Source organism: Leptosomus discolor, chromosome 15 (assembly GCF_034619465.1).
Source record: "Leptosomus discolor isolate bLepDis1 chromosome 15, bLepDis1.hap2, whole genome shotgun sequence".
Taxonomy (NCBI): Eukaryota; Metazoa; Chordata; class Aves; order Leptosomiformes; family Leptosomidae; genus Leptosomus; species Leptosomus discolor.
In genome coordinates this window covers 10,248,502-10,268,191 of record NC_141405.1, presented here as the reverse complement: position 1 = coordinate 10,268,191, position 19,690 = coordinate 10,248,502, and the positions used below count along the sequence as shown (strand labels likewise).

Genomic DNA, 19,690 nt, shown 5'->3' with positions numbered 1-19,690 from the left:
AGAGAAGCTGCAACTGAAATTCCTCTGGTCATGGCTCAAATGGAGGAAAGAAATGCGTTGCCAATTGCGGAGACGGGAGTTGGAGAATCCACAAAAGACTCAATACGAGTTATATCAGAAAACTCCTTTTATTGTGCAGATGCACTTTCTTAAATAGGATAATTTTCCAAAGTCATCATGACTTGCAGTTTTTCATAAACTCCAATTGTGCTATACATACATCAGTCATCTGCTTCTACCTATCACTTTACTATTAATACTAATGCGTTTCGCCTCATACGGATGTTAGCTTCTAATTCTTCTATTCTGACCCTCAAGGTCGAAGCGTCCTTGAGGCCTACTATGTTAGCTTAGACAAACTGTTCAACAGAGTTTTCCTTGTGCAGGCCCTCTAGCATTCCATGCCTGTTTTCAGCGAGCTACGCTCCCACAGCCTATCTTGTGTAAAGAAGCATCAAGAGGGTAGGACGGGAAGATAAAATTTAGAGCTGGATAATTGCAACACCACATAAACACTGTCAATTAGGAGAAAGCCTTAAAGGAGTTGGGCTAGGGGGAAAGATGGGGGACTCTGAAAGCAAAATTGGAGAAAATAGGAGAGTTTGGGTGCTGATATTGGTGTGCCCTCATAGTACAACAGAGCTCAGGTATCTTTTTATGTGACTCAAAAATGAAGGTGGAAATGAAATGAATGTGAAGCTGTCGCTGATGCCAGGATTTCGCTCAAGTCACTTAAAAGCATGAGTCTTTCAGAAAGGGACTGGGGTGCCTCCGTTTCCCAGCGCTCAGCTCGAGACAATTCACGGGACCCAATTCTCAAAACAGAAAACAGGCAGCTCTGCCTGAAAACCAGCCATCTGGAGCGGGGCTTCAAAACAGCCGAGCAGCCAAAATCACCAGGGTTTATGAAAGCTTTCAGTAAAGGAACACAGGGAGAGTAACAGCTCAAAGCAGCACAAAGGCTAGCGAGGGTGCCAACAAAAACTGGAAGTCCCTATGAGTTCAGCATGCCATCGGCTTATTTTGGGGAGGGAGATAAGTGCAGAAAGGGAAGGTGCGATGAGCTGGACAGTTTTTCTTGCTTGCGGTTATATCGTCTCTTTAGAAAGGGTGGCTGCTGTCTCCGACAGACTCTGGCTCCAAGATACACACAAAGTAGAGGAAACCTATTTTTAGTCTCCGTGAGACAAAAGTGCCAGTAAAAAAGAAAGAAAAAAAAAAAAATAGACAATTGCTTCCTGTTTAGGGCTGCAGCTCTGAAGAGAGATCCTGCCAAGATGCTGGGGCCAGGGCAGGACCTTGGCACAGGTTACAGCTCTCGGGGGCTGCCCCTGGGAGAGCAGGGAGGGCAGGCAGGTCTGTCTGGACCTGTGCTGTGAGCTGGAGTCATCTGGGGGTACGAGACGAGAGAAGATGCTCTCAGCTCCTGAGAGTCCCCACGCTGGGCCAGGAGGTCCATGCCCTGGATTCCCGAGGGAAGAGAAGGGACTTGAACTTCTGCTCCTTTGGGATTCTTGGTGCCTACAGGCTTTAGGCTGAGCTCAGCTCTGCTTAGGTTAAAAGAGTCGAGAGTGTCTGACACGTGAGTCTGACGGGACAATTTGCAAAGTGACTTTCACACTGAACTTCAGATTGATTAAAGACTTATCCTCTGAAAATTCAAACACTTGGTAAAATTTACAGCCAGAGAGCAGGTACTATGGCAGTCGAGGTGGCTGACTTAAGGACTGATTTGTTCCTTTATCTTCAAAGTGCTTTGGTGCTTCCACCAACAAACTACTTGCAAGAGGTTAAATTAGGAACCAATCCATACTCACCAAGATTAAAACCGCAGCATTTTCTTCAATTAGCTAGCCAAAAGCACTTCTTTGTTTTAAGACCCCAGCACTGACATTTTAGATGACATTTAAAATTTTTCAAAAGCAAGAAAATGATCACTAGACATCAGCTTAAAATGCAAGTTTTTCTGTTTAGGAACAGAACATACTGTAATGCTTTACTGGATAGTTTGTGTTTCTTCTCCTGAACCATTAAAAATACATTAAAGATGTCAACAGCTAATTACTCTGACAACTAGCTTTACTTCCCCTTGTGCTTTTTCCGCATCAGACAGGCTCAAAGCGAGGAGGACATGAGAGTTTTTCCCCTAAAATCACAGACTGAAAGGGTAGGAATGAATCGCTGTGGGTGGATTTACTCTCAGTCACATACAGGATATTTTCAGCTACTTTCTGGCACACCGTGGAAAAGCAACGGAAAGTGAAAAACCAAAGGAATAAAAAATCCTGGTAGACCATGTAACACACAAAGTGATCGTTTAATTTCTACTCAGGGCTTTCATGAGGAAGTGAAAGTCTAATCATGTATTTTCAAAGCATCTTAGCAAAACTGGGAATGCGTCCTAGCAAAACTGGGAATACTCCTGCAACAGATAGCGTGGGTTCAGCTGAGCCCAGCCTAAAAGTAACCCAGCAGCCGTGCAGTGTTGGGAAAGGTCTTGCGCATCCCCATGCACTTCTCCTGGTCAATGAACAGCGAGTTGGCTTTGGTGGCCAGGTCATGCTCCAAGATCGACTTGGCATGCACCAGCATTTGCAGTATGTTCTCGGCGTCTCTCAGCCGCTGCTGAAGGCTCTGGATCGTCTCATTGATTTCATGGACCTCATTGACGAGGCTGGAAAACAGCAAGAAATGCCCATTAACAGTCCCGTCACGGGGGTGGTTTCTAGCACGGCGTTGGTGATGGGCCCCTTGGGGACAGGATTTCCCCCTTCAGTGTGCTCGGAGTAACTCAACCCCTCATTTCTGGCAGATGCACGGGAAAGGCGAGGGCAGAGCTCCTCCAGACCTCCGTGGGCAGGCATGGTTAAGTTTGCTCTAAGGCTTCGGCGATGTGCAGCCTCATCTCCTGGAGCAGCTTGTGCCACCGAGAAGAGGGAAGAGCAGCTGTGGTTTCCTGTTCCTGTTTGGTTTTGCGGGTTTGTTGGTTCACCCACCCGGATCTCCCTGTGCAGCGTTCCTCCCCACACCCACGGATGCACACACAGCAAAATGGGGGAGCTGGGAGAGGCTAAAAGTGAATGTGAAACAAGTGGAGGATGGAAAAACCCAATGGCATGCAAGGGCTGGGTTTATATGGCTTCTAAAAAGCTTCACGTGGAGTCATTCCCAGAGGGCTCCTAGGAGGAGGGGTGAGGTTTGGGGTGCCTCACCCCTCACATGGGGTGCTGTTGGGCACTCAGGGCAGCCTGCTCCTCCACGGCCCCTTGGGGTGCAGTCCCAAAGGGCTCACTATGTCCTTGAAAGGATTTCCAGTGTCCTCAGGGGAGGTGAGGACAGCCCTTACTGCTTCTCCACATGGTGCATCCTTTCTTGCAGTGACCCAAAAGGAAGCAGCTAAGTGCTCTCAACACAAGCCTGTCAGAGATTAAAGGGCTTATACTGCAAAACTAAGCCGTCCAACAGCTGGGAAGCAGTCAGGAGAGTAGGTGAGGTTTACCCAAGTGGGAAAAATCCATCCCTTCACGGGGTGGTATCAGGCTGTACCCGGCCATGGCGTACAGCCTCCTTCGTGGGTGCAGAGCTCTTCTACCACCCCGAGGCCGGGATACCTAATCATTGCTCTTGATTATACCAGTACACTTATGGAATGACTCTTTGGGGAAAAAAAAAAAAAAAAGATTAATTTTGTCATCCAGTGATGCTCCTGAGCGCTACGACCAGTCACTCCTCAAGGACCCTCCCAGCCCTGGGTCCTGCCTTACCGGAGCTGGGCAGTGTCCCGGCACAGCTCCACATTGGGTCTCCGCGTGCGCTCATCCAGCCGGGTCTGAGCCACTTTTAACACTAGCCCATTGTCCCTAATGGCTTTTCGGATGGCTTCTATGTTCATCTCGATCTGGAAGATTTCCTGCAGTGTCTGGCATGAAAAAACCGCATTCATAAATTAAATGATATATTCTCAAGTGACCACATCATTTCCCTTTTCTCCTGTCCATCTGCAGAAAAAACCAAGTTGAATAAGCAGACCCTGGGCTCAGACCCCTGTCGCTCTGACACATGCCAAGGCACAGATCCAGCAGATTTCTTTTCAAGGAAAAGCCTCTCTTTGCTGTTGCTGTCACATCGGAGGAGATTTTGGAGCAGTGATGGATCTATTGAATTACCAGCTACCCAAAATTACTGCTTGCAGGAATTGATCATCCATCAATAGCAACTCATAGAGGGAAAGTTTCTAATGGATCCTCAATTAAAGACGTGACATCAGCCTGCAGAGCTGCAAGCCCAGTCTCTGCTCAGTTAATCGATACCGTGTCAAGCTCTTTTCAGGAAGCTTTCCATGAGACCCAGCAGTCCGAGCCAGGTGCCCATCACTGATCTCCACTTCCCCTGCTTGGCAGAGCCATGCGGGAAACACACGGCTGACCATGCAGCAAACCTGGAGCACTGAGCCTGAAAGCATGTCCTTGGAGGAGAAGGGAGCCTGCAAACCCCCCGGCAGGCACCCCAGTAGAGGCCCAGCAAAGACTTTCTGCAGGGCAGCCAGCACTTCTGAAGTAACTACCAGGAGATGCAAACAGCATTTCCACCTTCTGCTTGAAATCCCTTTGCTGCTGGGCACTAGGGAAATAAAGGATCCCTTGAGAGGAAGTTACAGTGCCAACTTGTCCTGCCCCAAGGAGAATGTCCCCAGTACTTGGAATTTCAAACAGATAATGATACTATAACCAGCTCCTTGTAGCAACCGTTCCTCTTCTTGGGCCAGGTCTGTGTGGAGAGTGGTGTCACTGGGAAGTGACGGTGTCACACCGAAAGGGAGGGGTTCAGGCTACCTTGGCCAGGTGGGTCTGAATCTTGCTCTTGGCGTCAGCTGTCTCAGCGATGCGGTTGGCAAAGGCGACGTTCACCCTGTTGAACTGGCGCCACATCTCGTTGGCCGTCACCACCAGCAGGTTCTCGAGGTTGTCCCGCAGCTTGGCGGAGGCCGCCCGTTCGCTCTGGGAGAGGAGAATGTTGTCGTCCGAGAACTTGGCCCACGACTCTGGCACCGAGATCCTGGGGAGGAGGAAGGAGAGGCCTCCAGTAAGCCCATGCTGCTGAAGCTGGCCATGGCCAGGCATGCCATGGGAGCAGTGTGGATTAAATGCAGGTTAAAGCTACGCTCTTAATTTGACCACATGAAGGTAAAACACCTGGACACCATTTGTTCGATATGCTTATGAAATGATGACATGTTCATGAAGACAACTGTGGTACTTATGAAAGCCCAGACAAAGCAAAGATTCCCCCAGAAAAATGAAGATTTTAGTCAGACCTCATATTTACACGTTCGAGCCATCTAAGTGCCAAGTGATTCCCAGCTTCACGTCGACGCGCAGATTGCAGTCAATTAATTTTGCTCATAACTTATCTCAGTTTCATACTAAACTGAACAAGCATTAGATAATATTCATTTCCCTGTCTGTGCATTCACGATGAAGTTCACGCCTGTGCAGTAGGCCAGAACAAGGTCAACAAAAGACTTAAATACCACATAAGCCCCATTTAAAACATGCTGGTTCTCGGCACATTTTGCCCCCCTCTGAATTTTAGCATCAATCCTTTGCAATTCATTTGCAATATGTCTGAGCTGTGAATAATTATTCAAATATTAGAAAGATTGAATCAATCTATGCCCCTCCATAAACTGCACGCGTCCTTGTGAGCAGCAGATATATTCCCTCAGCCCTTTGCCACTTAGCGCATATCTCTGCGAGTGCTGGTTTAGGTCACCATTCATCTACTGCAGAGCCGAAGCTGAATTCCTGGCACCCAAAAGCAGCTGAACCGTATCCCAGGACCATGCTCTCTATTTCTTTATCTTCTGTGTCATTTCGGCTCCCTGCCAGGCCCTCTCCATGCAGGGGTGAACCCCCCAGACGTCACGTCAACCAAGAGCGCTCATGCAAGCACTGACACATCTTTGAAAATACGCATAAACTTAATGAGCTGTGCAGAGGTGTTGGGCTGAGTTCATTTTCAGGCTGATCTCTGAACCCTGATATAATGTGTAATTAGGTGGGACTCGCTTTCACCCACTGCGTGTTCAGCATCCAGCTGAAAGCAGAGGGTTGTTCTCCCTTTATGGTGAGCAGGGAGAAACGGCCCCTCCAAGATGGGTGTTTCCAGGCAGGATGGATGTGCCATGCAGAGACACATGCCTTTACAGTGGGCTGGGGACAACCCGTTCCCTGCCAGGGCGAGGCACCGCGCATCCCAGGGACAGCTCGGTGCTCTCGTGCTGCCCAGCGTGCACTCACGTGGCGTCAACCCGCTCCACCCCTCGGAAGTAGCTGATGCCATCGGAGGTGTTCCTCAGGTGGTGGCACTTGTCGTCGATGCGGTAGGCTGTCTGCTTGTTGGCCAGGTCCCTCTCCAGCTCATGCTGGGCTGCCCTGTTGGACCTTCAACACACAAACAAGAGCCATGGGTGGGGATGTATGGGTGGAATGGTTTCCTCCCACCTGGGCAGCTACGTGCTCCTGTGGGCGCCACTGCCCGCTTCCCATGGAGCCTGCCCAGGTTTTACGGCTGTAGGGTGTGGGCAGAGGTGGGGGTCTGCCGGGGTTTCACATCGCAGCTGCAAATGCAGCATGAGAGAAGGAGCTCCTCCTTACGCGAGCTGGGCTTTCGCCTTATCCAGGTACTGCTGCATCCTCTCCTGGCAGGATCTGATGACGTCGGCTTCCTGGGCAAAGGCAAAACATGACCCCATCAGTATCCATGCTCAGTTGTCCTGGTCACACTCATCCCCTCAGGCCTCTCCAACCGTGCACACAGCAAGGACAAAGCAAACTGGCAGGGAGTGGAGAAAGTGCCCCCCAACCCCAGAGCGCTCACTTGTGCAGCTGAGCCTGGGCGCAGCGACCAGGAGGGGATGGGAGGGTGCTGTGGCCACAGCCATGGCCTCCCACTTCACTTTCAGGGTGGGTTGCCAAGTGTTTTCTCATCTTGACATCAATGTCAAGTGATGATTAGTTCCACTATAGGAGACAGGGACAGATCCTGACCTGATATGAACAGGCATAGAGGTTCTCTGGACCAGCAGCGCTACACATCCCCATCCCCAATCAGCATCTGCCCTTTTTGCTCCCCAAATGTTTTCTTCCCCAGGAGAAATCCCATCCATCTGGGACAAGAGGAGACGGACTTGAGTTTGGTGTAACTTTCTAAGCCATTTCTAAGAAACATCCAGCTCCACCGGAGGAAGGCATGTGCTGCTCTCAGCTCACTTGACTTCAGCACAAATCTATCGCGTTTGTGAAGCCCCAGCTACTGGAGGCAGGTGATTAGTGCTCCAAAACCATAATTTTTAAGCCCTCCTGTCTGCAGGAGCCAGCTGAAAAGCATGGCCTAAATATGTCCGAAACACTTAAAATCCAAAATGCCATTATGGAGATAACCAGCTCCAATTATTTTCTTAAAATCTCATGACCCTTAAACTAATCTTTCAATTTTTTTAGGGCCTGACTCATAAGAAAAAATCTTCTAACAGAGCAGTGGCTTCACAGTCCCAGGGGCTGCAGTTTCCTTCCCAGTTTCGCGATGCCTTTGCAGTGATTGTATTTTGTTGTACCCTGCGATAGGATCCCATCTTCTGTGCCAGCTCTCATCGTGTTTGCTTTTTATTCATAATTTAAAGCAGCCTATATAAAGGCAGGCAGGAGTGCGCGGTTTTAGGACTGCTATAAAATGCATTGCCTAAGCACACACAGTCTTACTGCGGCCACGCTGCTCTGAGCAAAGCAAAGCTGGGGGTAGATGTAATATCTTTTATTAGACCAAGTAACATAGTTGGGAAAACCAGACAAGCTGTCGGGCAGACACTGCCTTCTCCATATCTGTGTGTGTGCATGTGTGCGTAATATATATGTATGTGACACAGATATATAGAGATATATCACATGTATGTGACAGATACTTATAGATCCTGTGCCGGCAGGGCTCTGAAAGGCAGGAGAGTCCCACAAGCTCCTTGAAGAGGGACAGAGGACCCTGATAGGCTACACAAACACACAGCTGGTTTTCAGCTATTCCTGCCTCTGGCAGGGCAAGTCTTACCCACACCGTGTGGGCACGCTGCTGCGTGGGGGAACGTCGTCCCCTGGCCCTGCAGGTTTTGGGGGTTTGAAGAGTTTAGCACCTCACAGGCACTAAGGAGCCAGAGAGGGAACAGGGCTGCAAAACCTGTTCAGAGTAGTTTAGGTAAAAATAACACATGATCTGTGTTGACAAACTTACCACAAAGAGCTGTTTCTCCACATCATCATGGACCAGGTCAATGCCCATCCTCTTCTCCCGGTGAAGCAAGCACTCCTGAGTGACCTGTTGGGGACATGCCATCACTGCTGGTTGCAAATCCCTACAGGGATGGTCCCCATGTCAAGTAATGTAAGAAATGAAATTGTAGGTGGGCACAGAGACGACAGCACGGGAAAAAAAGTGCCCAGGGCAGCTGGTTTAGCTGACAACGAGCAGCCGAGCTGCAACATCAGCATTAAATCAACGTGGGGGAGCACACGTGTCCCTGGCGCAGCCACAGCTGAAGGCAGGGACCTGTGTCAGGCTTGAGGCTGACCTCGCCAGAGCCTCGTAGGAGGACATGGGCTTTTGTCTCCCAAACCAGGATTTTGGATGTACCACTTATAAAAATATTTGGTTAAGCAAATACTGTTCTGGTGTGCTCAGTACGTACTGATAGGGGAGGCAGCAGATGGCAAGGCATTTGTTTATTACTAACTTAACTAATGGTCTCTTAATAAAAACTTTCTAGACGTTACGGAGCTGCAATGAAACTTAATTGGGCGTCTGAATGGCTGCAGATGTTTCAGCAGTAGGCTACAGCTTGCAGCCCACCGGACAGGGTGCTTACCTGGCGAGGGGCCTCTGTCTCAGCCAAGGCTCTCTCCAGTCTTTTCTTCAAGTCTGTGAGTGCGTTCGTTTCCCCGATCATCTCATCCAGCTCATGGCAGAGCTCTGACTTCCAAAATTCTATCTCTTGGACACGATCTCCCAGGTTTTTGGTGCTTTCTACTTGGGTCTTCTTTGTCTGCTGATATTTATCGTGAATCAGACGGGAGGTATCGACTCTCAGACACTCGGCATTGCGCCGGGTAGTCTCCGACTCTTTGTAGTTGGTCAGATTGGACATGTACCAGTCGTCAGAGGTGTACCGGCTGAAGAGGGTTGTTCTGTTGGAAACAAAAGGAAGCATCTTGCTTGGGGGTAACCCCTGGGAGCTTTTGGAAAAGGGAGCCAAAGTTGGGTTGATGGCAGCTGCTTTGTAGTAGGCTCTGGGCATCCGGGGGAGGCTGAAGCTCTGAGGCAAGGGGTAGTAAGGAAAACGGTTCTTATAGCTTGAAGCCATGGTGCTGATGGCAGGCAGAAACTTGGTAGGTGTTGATCTTGGATGGGCATATGTTGCAGTTAAGGGAGATCCAACCAGCTCCATTCTTGAACGCCGCTATTCAGGTATGTGTCCTGCACAAAGGAGACAGAAGAAGACAACCTCACTCAGTAAGCTCCTGCACTTGCGCTACTTCTTACAGCGACACACGCAACTTAAAATACGAAGAGCGATGCACACAGCACCCACACATCGCCTGGACAGGCCTAAAACTCTTGAAAGCAAATCCCTTCTGACAGCATCCCAAGCATTTTTATATATAAGGATTTTACTTTGTTGTCAGTATCTCTCATCAGGTCTTGGAATGTAGAGAGAAACAAATCATGGCTACTAAGGAGAATGACAGATACTGTGCCTTCATTTTGTCTGTCCGTCCAATGAAACTGTAGTTGCTGATTCTCTGATGTTCATTTGTTTCTTTTGGCCAGCGTTTTTGCTGATCTTATAGTATTCCTGCTGTAATTTCCTCTTTAAAAGTTCCATTACCAGCCGTGATAGCTTTGGATGCACAGCTGCTACCAACCCAGCGCGGTTTGTGGGTGAGGGAATCCATCCTCATCATCTCTATTTTCACTTGCAGTAAAAGCTTGAGTGAGGTGTCCGCAGGTGAGCTGAGCTTTGCTTAAATTTGGACTATATCCAAATTTCACCCCACCCCTGCACCCACCCCCCCCCACCCCCCCCCATTTCAACCTAAAAAGAACAGCCATCTCTGGACTTGCAAAGGAAGAAAAACATCTCTGGCTCACCTGCTGTAAAACAAATGCACTTGGAAAGGAGATATCCCACAAAGTCTTTTCAGAGCAGCTCGTAAACACCAGCCTTGCAGTAACCCTAAGGGGAAGAGTCACACAGGAAGATTTTGCTACCAATAACTGTGTAAGGCATGTGGGTGCCATTGCTCTTTTCAGATTAAGGTTATCAGTCAATTTTATCAGAAATATAATGCAGAGGGGCCACCGAATGTACCTGACACACCTCATCTAAGGACAAACACTCAGGAGGGTATGCTGTGCTCGGTGTGAAGTTTCTGTATGGTTACAGGTGTCACCCACGGGCAGAATAAGTCCCTATAGCTGTTGTAGCCAGGTGCTGTGTTGCAGGGATGTGTCCTTCCCCTAACACCATCCCATCCCCACTGCTCCCAGCCTGGCTCGGAGCCGCAGTGAAAGATTGGGACGCTGGTGTGCTACAACAAGATCCCTGGGTGGGAGGGGAGTTTGACCTGAAGCATGTGCTAAATCCTATTTGTCACAGCATGAAATCAACTTTATTCCTTTAAAAATGGGATGTTTGCATGAAATAAACTCACTTTTATTCTAGAACAAAGCATCGACAGAAGCGATCACGTGGCTAGAGGTTTAATTGCTCCTCCTGGGCTACCCTAATCACTTTGCATGTGTAGGCGAGCTGAGAGAGACTGCCTTATTTTTAAAATCATTAAACCCTTGGGAAAGAGAGTTTCTTTCATTTTAGTCACCTCTGCAACAAAGAATGCCTCTCTCTACACAAGGGCAGGACGAAGGAGTCACAGTTTCCTACTTTCCTTCCTAAAGGCTTAAAAGGCGATGGATGGGAGGCACACGGAGACAGGCAGGCTCTGCCTGGGAGCTGCTGTTGCTGTACACCGAGGGTAACCCTCCTTCATGCCGGACGCTCGCAGCCCATTGACTCATTAAACTGCACGTTTTCCAACATCTAGCTATGGGGACAGGTGACCTAAGAGACTTCTTGCGTCACCTGTGCCTGTAGCAGTTTGGTGCATTCAGATGAACAATGTCTCAGAATGCAGCTATTAAATTAGAGAACGGCGAATACAGGAGAATAACAGGACCTTCAGTTCGGGCAAATCGGAGAAAAATAGGGATGAGTCAGAGGGCAAAAGTGTACAGCCCGCAGCTGGGAAATCACTGAACTTTGAGGACAGTATTTGCAAGCCTTGAGCAATTTTGGCCATGCTGGCATGGGCTGCCCCAGTACCTGACTTGAGAGCAGCATAGCTGTGGGCACCGAGTCTCGCCCCAGGATCCAGCCTGGCTGAAGAGGCTGTGGGATAGGCAGCGGGAAACTCACACCCTCAAATTTAGCAGAAAAACTTTCACAAACACAACCCTCCGAGCCAGTTTGGCAGAGCTGAGGATGAAACGTCTGTGCTCAGGTCCAACAAAAACCACTGTGTGTGTCGGTTCCCACAAACCAGTCACTTCAGCCCTTTTGTCCCTGCTAGGGACAGGCGACTGCACTTTCCTTAACTCCGTGCCACTTATTTATACGTGAGAAACAGCATTCCGAGAGTGGGAGACTGCTTCCCTGGCTCCTACCCCTGCAAATAAATTATTCCCTTTCAGCCACTGACAGACACATATTTAAGAACTTGGGAATGGACCAGGGTTACTTTTCCCTGCATTTCCAGCTGAAATAAATGTCCCTGCACCCTCTTGGGATAAGTCATCCCAGGGTGCTACTTTCTGCCACCCCTGAACACAGACACACCACGGGAGCCCCCAACCACCTAGCTGGGGTACACTTAGGCGACATAAGAGATAATGCAGAAGATCAGGAGAAATATCTCTGCTTTTTTAGTCCTCCCCTTGCTCACCCTTAGCTGCTTGGATGCGGGGTGCACTGCGGAGGCTTGAGGGTGCCCCGGGGGCTGCTGCTCACTGCTGTGCTGCCAGGCTCGGTGGCAGCTCTGCCAGGCACTGCAGCGTCCCCGGTGCCGTCAGTGACATAAGAAGCGGGTGACCGGGTGTTGCCCGGGCCGACTCCCTGCAGCTGCCATGGCAACCTGATGCAGCCCTCGGGCAACACAGCGCTCTCGATGGGCAACCCAGGGCCAGCCCTGGGCAAGAAAATACCCTCGTATGGCACCCTAGTTCCTGCCCTGGGCAACCTACCGCTCTCGCTGGGCAGCTTTGTGCAGCCCCTGGGCAAGCAGGTGCAGCTGTTGGGCAAGTGTTGAGCAGCTGGACAATGCTCTCAGTCATGGGGTTTAGTTTTAGGTAGTCCTGCAAGGAGCAGGGAGTTGGACTCGCTGATCCTTATGGGTCCCTTCTAACTTGAGATATTCTATGATCCTCCATCCCTGGCAGTGCTCAAGGCCAGGCTGGATGGAGCCTTGAGCAACCTGGTCTGGTGGGAGGTGTCCCTGCCCATGGCAGGGGGGTTGGAACAAGATGATCTTTGAGGTCCCTTCCAACCCAAACCATTCTGTGATTCTATGATCCTATGAACTCACTGCCCTCAGTGGGCAACCCAGTGCCACTCCTGGGCAACTTAGTGCAGACTCTGTGCAACCTACTGCCTTTGCTGGACAACCTGATCCTGTCCCTGGACAACCCCCGGTGCCATCAACGGGCAACCCAGTACAGCCGTTGGGCATCCTAGTGCCACCCATGGGCAACCGTGTGCCACCCAGTGCTCCTGATGGGCAAAGTAGTGCCCTCATGGGCAACCCAGTGCCTGCACTGGTGTTCCTGGGCCAGCCCGTGGCCCAGCAGAGGCTCCACTGGGGCGGGTGGGTGCACCAGGCGCTGGCACCCCAGGTGAGAAGATGCACAGTGTCCCCAGGAGCTCCACCATGACACAGCCTCATGCAGCATCAGGGCATCACACACCAGTCACGCAGCGACATCAGGGATGTTTCCTGGAGAGGGTCCTTCCCCAGTTATTTCAGGCTTTAGCCTGAGAACAGGCACTGAAACGGGAGGACCCTGGTAGTGCTGATGGCGTCACGCTCTGGGCTGTGCAAACACAGAGCGAGAAGGGTCTTGTCCCCAAGGGCTGCGATCTAGCCTGCCGTTAGAGGCGATCTTCTGATTCGGGTTTGTAGGTCTGTGATCTGGGCTGCTGTGTCTCTGGACAAATTATCTGACCCGTTCCCCAAAAGCAGAGCGGGGAGATGCACAGTGGTGAAAGGCAGGCGGGAGGCGTGGGGGTCACATAACTGCACCCGAGCTCCTCCGTGAAGGTGGGAGAGCAAAACCACCTCGGCTCCAGTTCTGAAAAGGGTGCCAAAAGCAGCTTTTTAAGCACCAGAGAAATATCTGAAACTCAAATCAGGGAAAAGAGTAGCCTGCGGGTAACAAAGCCTATTTTGGCTGAGAGTTGTGGATTAGAAACTGTGGAGGAAATCCAGGGAGAAGAGCACATCACTCCCGTGCTCCTCAGACACTTCTTTTCTTGGAAAGGTGCATCAACTTAACAGAGCAGGGCCTTGGAAAAACATCTGCTGAGCACGTGGTCTCATGGCAGCTCTCGGGACAGGGGGCCGTGCTGCTCCAGGGAGCTCACGTGAGAGCACTGCAGGGAAAGCAGGAGGTGCCGGATGGCGACTGTCCGGGCCAGGAGAGGAGAAAGTGAGGATGGCCACAGCAGAGCCCTTGGGGTTTTGCTGGAGAGACGTCACTGCCGCCCGACCCGGCACAGGCCAGGGAATTGCACAGTGCTCCCCATCAAGGGGCTCGAAAGCTGCCCAGCTGCCCCAGCTCAGCCTCCATACGAGTGTGGCTGGCAGTGGTCATCACCGCCTAAATAAAAGCAGGCGCCACGATAAATTTGAAAAATGTTTTGTGTACAAACAAGATTTGCCACAGGCTGTGCTGAGAATACTGTAAGATTGACAGGTTGTGTAAACACTGGGTAAAAAAATGTGGATTTCTCACTTTGAATCTATTCCGTGGGATAACTTAAAACTCTTACAATGCTTCAGCTTGAATTTCTAGAATAAAATAATGATAATTCAGGAGGGAAAGTGGGGTTTATATCACTTTAGTTCAGATGCTAGTCTGACAAGGCAGTGGTGGACTTTGATGACTTTGCTGAGAAGGGTCTAAGCCTCATTTACCTGTGTCTGCGGCATCACCTGAACCAGCCCATCACGGGCTCTGCCACCATCGGTCCAGCATACACTACACCATCCCCTTCCCCGGGCCGGGTGAATGAAACCACTCTTCAAAAAAGCATTTTCAAACTACACAAAAAGACAAGATTTTCTTGGGGATGAACTTGTTTAACCCCAAGACTTTGCTCTGTCATCACAATTTTAGGGATTTCCGTCCTCTTCCCTACCCTGTTGATTCAGACCACTAGCAACGGAGGATTTGAAATGCAAAGGGGAAGGGGCAGAAACCTGCATTGCCATCAGCGAGCCCGCAGCTCACGTGGGGCTGGGGACAGAACAACGGGGAAAAAAATCCTCGTTTCAGACAACTGTGCGACTAGGGAAGTAAGGAGAGCAATATATGGTTTGACTCACATTTTATGGAGAACCTATAATGCTCCTCCAAACAAACAAACAAACAAATAAAAATATATAAAAATACACACACCCAGAGAGAAAATAACTACTAAATAAGTATTTCCAGCTGAAGGGCTGGGGGAATGCTCTCCACTTTGAGAGCTGGCCCCCAGCTGGCAGCGAGAGCAGGGCTCAGAGGGCTGCCAGGCTCTTGCCCTTTCCCCAGCACACGGAGGGATGTGCACCGAGCGCGGCTGGGTCTCAGCCAGGCGGCCGGGGAGGAGGCAGACGCATGCCCCAGGAAGGGGTGCCGCTGCGGGTTACTGAGCCTCACGGCTACCACGCAGCAGGGCTGTGAGAGGAATGGGCCTTTTCTCCAGCGTAAAACGCCGTTTGGATCAAAATGCACTGAAAGAGTGGTCTTGGACCTTTTCTGATAAAACTGGTGGAATGGCTATCTGAAAAGCCATTTCAAGCAGAAGAAAAACAGAAGGGGAGACATTTAACTTCAGCAAACTTCTAAAACAAGAGGTCTAATACATCTTGGAGACATTGACTTACTTTTCCTGCCATTTCTTTTCCACCAAACCAAGAAAAATTTCTAAAATATTTTAGTCCTGTCTGCGTTCATGCCCAAAACCCGACTTCATCCAACTTTTTACTTTCGACTCTAAGCCAGTTGTCGTCACTGATAGAGTCAGACTGAAAGCACTGGAGAAAAGCCCACTGGCTTCAACGAAACCAACATTCACCCACTGACTCCAAAACCAAAAAAATCCCAACCAAGCTTCCTGGCGGGGACATGACTGTGTCAGAACATATTCAGATACTTTCAGAAATTGTGATTCGCGCTCATCTCCTGCATGCTGACAGCATATAAGAGGAGCCAACCCGCTGTGATCTCCTGTGTTGAACCTACAGAGGACACAGATCTAAAACAGCTTTGAGCCACATTTTTGTCCGAGCTATTGAGTTTTACACTTTTGGCTTCAGCGGTCCAAGGCCTGAGCCCTTTTTTAATCTCCTCCAGGGTGCCAAAAGCGGCTGCCGATGCCCCGAGGGTGATGATACTCCATCCCCTGCAGCTCCCCACTGAGGGACACAGTGGATGCTGCAAGTCTGCACGGGCTCGAAGAACAACTGGAACAAGACCCTGTGAAACAAATCCATCGGGGGATATTAAATTCAAAGACAGCCCTGTCAGCTCAGGAAGTCCTTGAGATACTAATTGCTGGAAGCTGGGAAAGTAGACTGGGAAAGTATCACAGGGTGCTTGCCTTGCTCTGGTGCTTTTATCTAAGCGTCTCCTGTTGGCTCTGTCAGAGGCTGAATCTGGAGCTTTCTGGACTTTGATCTGAGCCAGCACAGCCATTTCTATGGTCCTATACTGCCGAAATTTTCCTCAGAATTTTGCCAGTTTTCTCTCTCTCCTTTTTTTTTTTTTTTTTTTTTTAATAATCGCAATGAGTTTGTTTTGGTTTTTTTTCTGACTGCTGATGCCGTTTTGGGAAGTCTGTTTCCCTCGAGCATAATAATCTGCATTAGTTATGCAATACACTGTTAACATGGTTTTTGGCAAGCATTCATTTCACCCAAATTCCTATCAGAATTCTGCAGGACATTCAATGATTTTTCCCTTCTTGGACAACAGAGCACCCAAGCCTCTTTTCTAAATAGCCTCTTGATGGACTGGCCTCAACTGTTCAACTGGGTCCTGGACCAACATGAAGCTTCCGTTGCATGAAGCAACGCTGTCCTGATTTTATTAATTTATTTTCTTTCCTCCAGTCAGTAAACAATTAGTTTACAAGCCCAGCTTTGCAGGGTCTGTTGGAATGATGCAGGAGGGTGGGAATATAGCTGTGGGAGGCAAAGGAATTTCCACAAACTAACTTTCCTAGCAACTTGGCTGATAAAGCCAGCAATAAAGCAGCAATAAAGAGCGATAAAAGCGGGCACGTCGTTCTTCGGACTGAAAGCATTTAAAGAAAGGAAACATCACATCAGTGCAGAAAGGCAGCTGAGGCAGCCGGGGATGCTATATAGAAGTGATCTATGAAAGCAAATCATTTAATGATACGAAAGCAAAAGCATCTCATGCATCAGAAGCAGGAAGGCAGGACAGTGGTTTAATGCACCTGGTGTACGTCAAAGATAAAGGCTGCTCGGCTACAACCCCAAAACCAACCCTGCAGTGACTGAACCGAGCAGCTTTACTCACCAGCAGCTCAGTCATGGGAGGAAAATCCATCCCTGTGCAGGAGACCCTGCCACAAGCCATGTGTCTGTTAGAATTTCACCCCAAACCCTCTCCCTAGAGACCCATTTTACAGGAGTTTTGTGGCAGGGCTGGCTCCTGCCATGGGATGGGCATAGGACACACTGTGAGAGGGGGAAAAAACAGACTCCAACTGAAGCACACATAGGGTTAGATGACTAAATTGCTTGAGGGAGATTTTAGAGTGTCAGCTACCAGAAGTAACATCAATATTGTCAACTTACGGAAAACTGGCATGGAGAGAATCAAAGCCCAAAGGGACCTGGGAATTCTCTAATGTCTGGGAAATCTGCTGCAGGAAAGGGGAAAGTATTTGTGAAAGAAATTAGAGAAGCTGCAACTGAAATTCCTCTGGTCATGGCTCAAATGGAGGAAAGAAATGCGTTGCCAATTGCGGAGACGGGAGTTGGAGAATCCACAAAAGACTCAATACGAGTTATATCAGAAAACTCCTTTTATTGTGCAGATGCACTTTCTTAAATAGGATAATTTTCCAAAGTCATCATGACTTGCAGTTTTTCATAAACTCCAATTGTGCTATACATACATCAGTCATCTGCTTCTACCTATCACTTTACTATTAATACTAATGCGTTTCGCCTCATACGGATGTTAGCTTCTAATTCTTCTATTCTGACCCTCAAGGTCGAAGCGTCCTTGAGGCCTACTATGTTAGCTTAGACAAACTGTTCAACAGAGTTTTCCTTGTGCAGGCCCTCTAGCATTCCATGCCTGTTTTCAGCGAGCTATGCTCCCACGGCCTATATTGTGTAAAGAAGCATCAAGAGGGTAGGACAGGAAGATAAAATTTAGAGCTGGATAATTGCAACACCACATAAACACTGTCAATTAGGAGAAAGCCTTAAAGGAGTTGGGCTAGGGGGAAAGATGGGGGACTCTGAAAGCAAAATTGGAGAAAATAGGAGAGTTTGGGTGCTGATATTGGTGTGCCCTCATAGTACAACAGAGCTCAGGTATCTTTTTATGTGACTCAAAAATGAAGGTGGAAATGAAATGAATGTGAAGCTGTCGCTGATGCCAGGATTTCGCTCAAGTCACTTAAAAGCATGAGTCTTTCAGAAAGGGACTGGGGTGCCTCCGTTTCCCAGCGCTCAGCTCGAGACAATTCACGGGACCCAATTCTCAAAACAGAAAACAGGCAGCTCTGCCTGAAAACCAGCCATCTGGAGCGGGGCTTCAAAACAGCCGAGCAGCCAAAATCACCAGGGTTTATGAAAGCTTTCAGTAAAGGAACACAGGGAGAGTAACAGCTCAAAGCAGCACAAAGGCTAGCGAGGGTGCCAACAAAAACTGGAAGTCCCTATGAGTTCAGCATGCCATCGGCTTATTTTGGGGAGGGAGATAAGTGCAGAAAGGGAAGGTGCGATGAGCTGGACAGTTTTTCTTGCTTGCGGTTATATCGTCTCTTTAGAAAGGGTGGCTGCTGTCTCCGACAGACTCTGGCTCCAAGATACACACAAAGTAGAGGAAACCTATTTTTAGTCTCCGTGAGACAAAAGTGCTAGTAAAAAAGAAAGAAAAAAAAAAAAAATAGACAATTGCTTCCTGTTTAGGGCTGCAGCTCTGAAGAGAGATCCTGCCAAGATGCTGGGGCCAGGGCAGGACCTTGGCACAGGTTACAGCTCTCGGGGGCTGCCCCTGGGAGAGCAGGGAGGGCAGGCAGGTCTGTCTGGACCTGTGCTGTGAGCTGGAGTCATCTGGGGGTACGAGACGAGAGAAGATGCTCTCAGCTCCTGAGAGTCCCCACACTGGGCCAGGAGGTCCATGCCCTGGATTCCCGAGGGAAGAGAAGGGACTTGAGCTTCTGCTCCTTTGGGATTCTTGGTGCCTACAGGCTTTAGGCTGAGCTCAGCTCTGCTTAGGTTAAAAGAGTCGAGAGTGTCTGACACGTGAGTCTGACGGGACAGTTTGCAAAGTGACTTTCACACTGAACTTCAGATTGATTAAAGACTTATCCTCTGAAAATTCAAACACTTGGTAAAATTTACAGCCAGAGAGCAGGTACTATGGCAGTCGAGGTGGCTGACTTAAGGACTGATTTGTTCCTTTATCTTCAAAGTGCTTTGGTGCTTCCACCAACAAACTACTTGCAAGAGGTTAAATTAGGAACCAATCCATACTCACCAAGATTAAAACCGCAGCATTTTCTTCAATTAGCTAGCCAAAAGCACTTCTTTGTTTTAAGACCCCAGCACTGACATTTTAGATGACATTTAAAATTTTTCAAAAGCAAGAAAATGATCACTAGACATCAGCTTAAAATGCAAGTTTTTCTGTTTAGGAACAGAACATACTGTAATGCTTTACTAGATAGTTTGTGTTTCTTCTCCTGAACCATTAAAAATACATTAAAGATGTCAACAGCTAATTACTCTGACAACTAGCTTTACTTCCCCTTGTGCTTTTTCCGCATCAGACAGGCTCAAAGCGAGGAGGACATGAGAGTTTTTCTCCTAAAATCACAGACTGAAATGGTAGGAATGAATCGCTGTGGGTGGATTTACTCTCAGTCACATACAGGATTTTTTCAACTACTTTCTGGCACACCGTGGAAAAGCAACGGAAAGTGAAATACCAAAGGAATAAAAAATCCTGGTAGACCATGTAACACACAAAGTGATCGTTTAATTTCTACTCAGGGCTTTCATGAGGAAGTGAAAGTCTAATCATGTATTTTCAAAGCATCTTAGCAAAACTGGGAATGCGT

General features: G+C 48.8%; 1 pseudogene; it reads right to left on the bottom strand.

Annotated features, from left to right (window-relative positions):
- Nucleotides 1–2,442: 2,442 nt before the first annotated feature.
- Nucleotides 2,443–9,490, bottom strand: LOC147414395 (tektin-3-like; annotated as a pseudogene).
- Nucleotides 9,491–19,690: the final 10,200 nt, after the last annotated feature.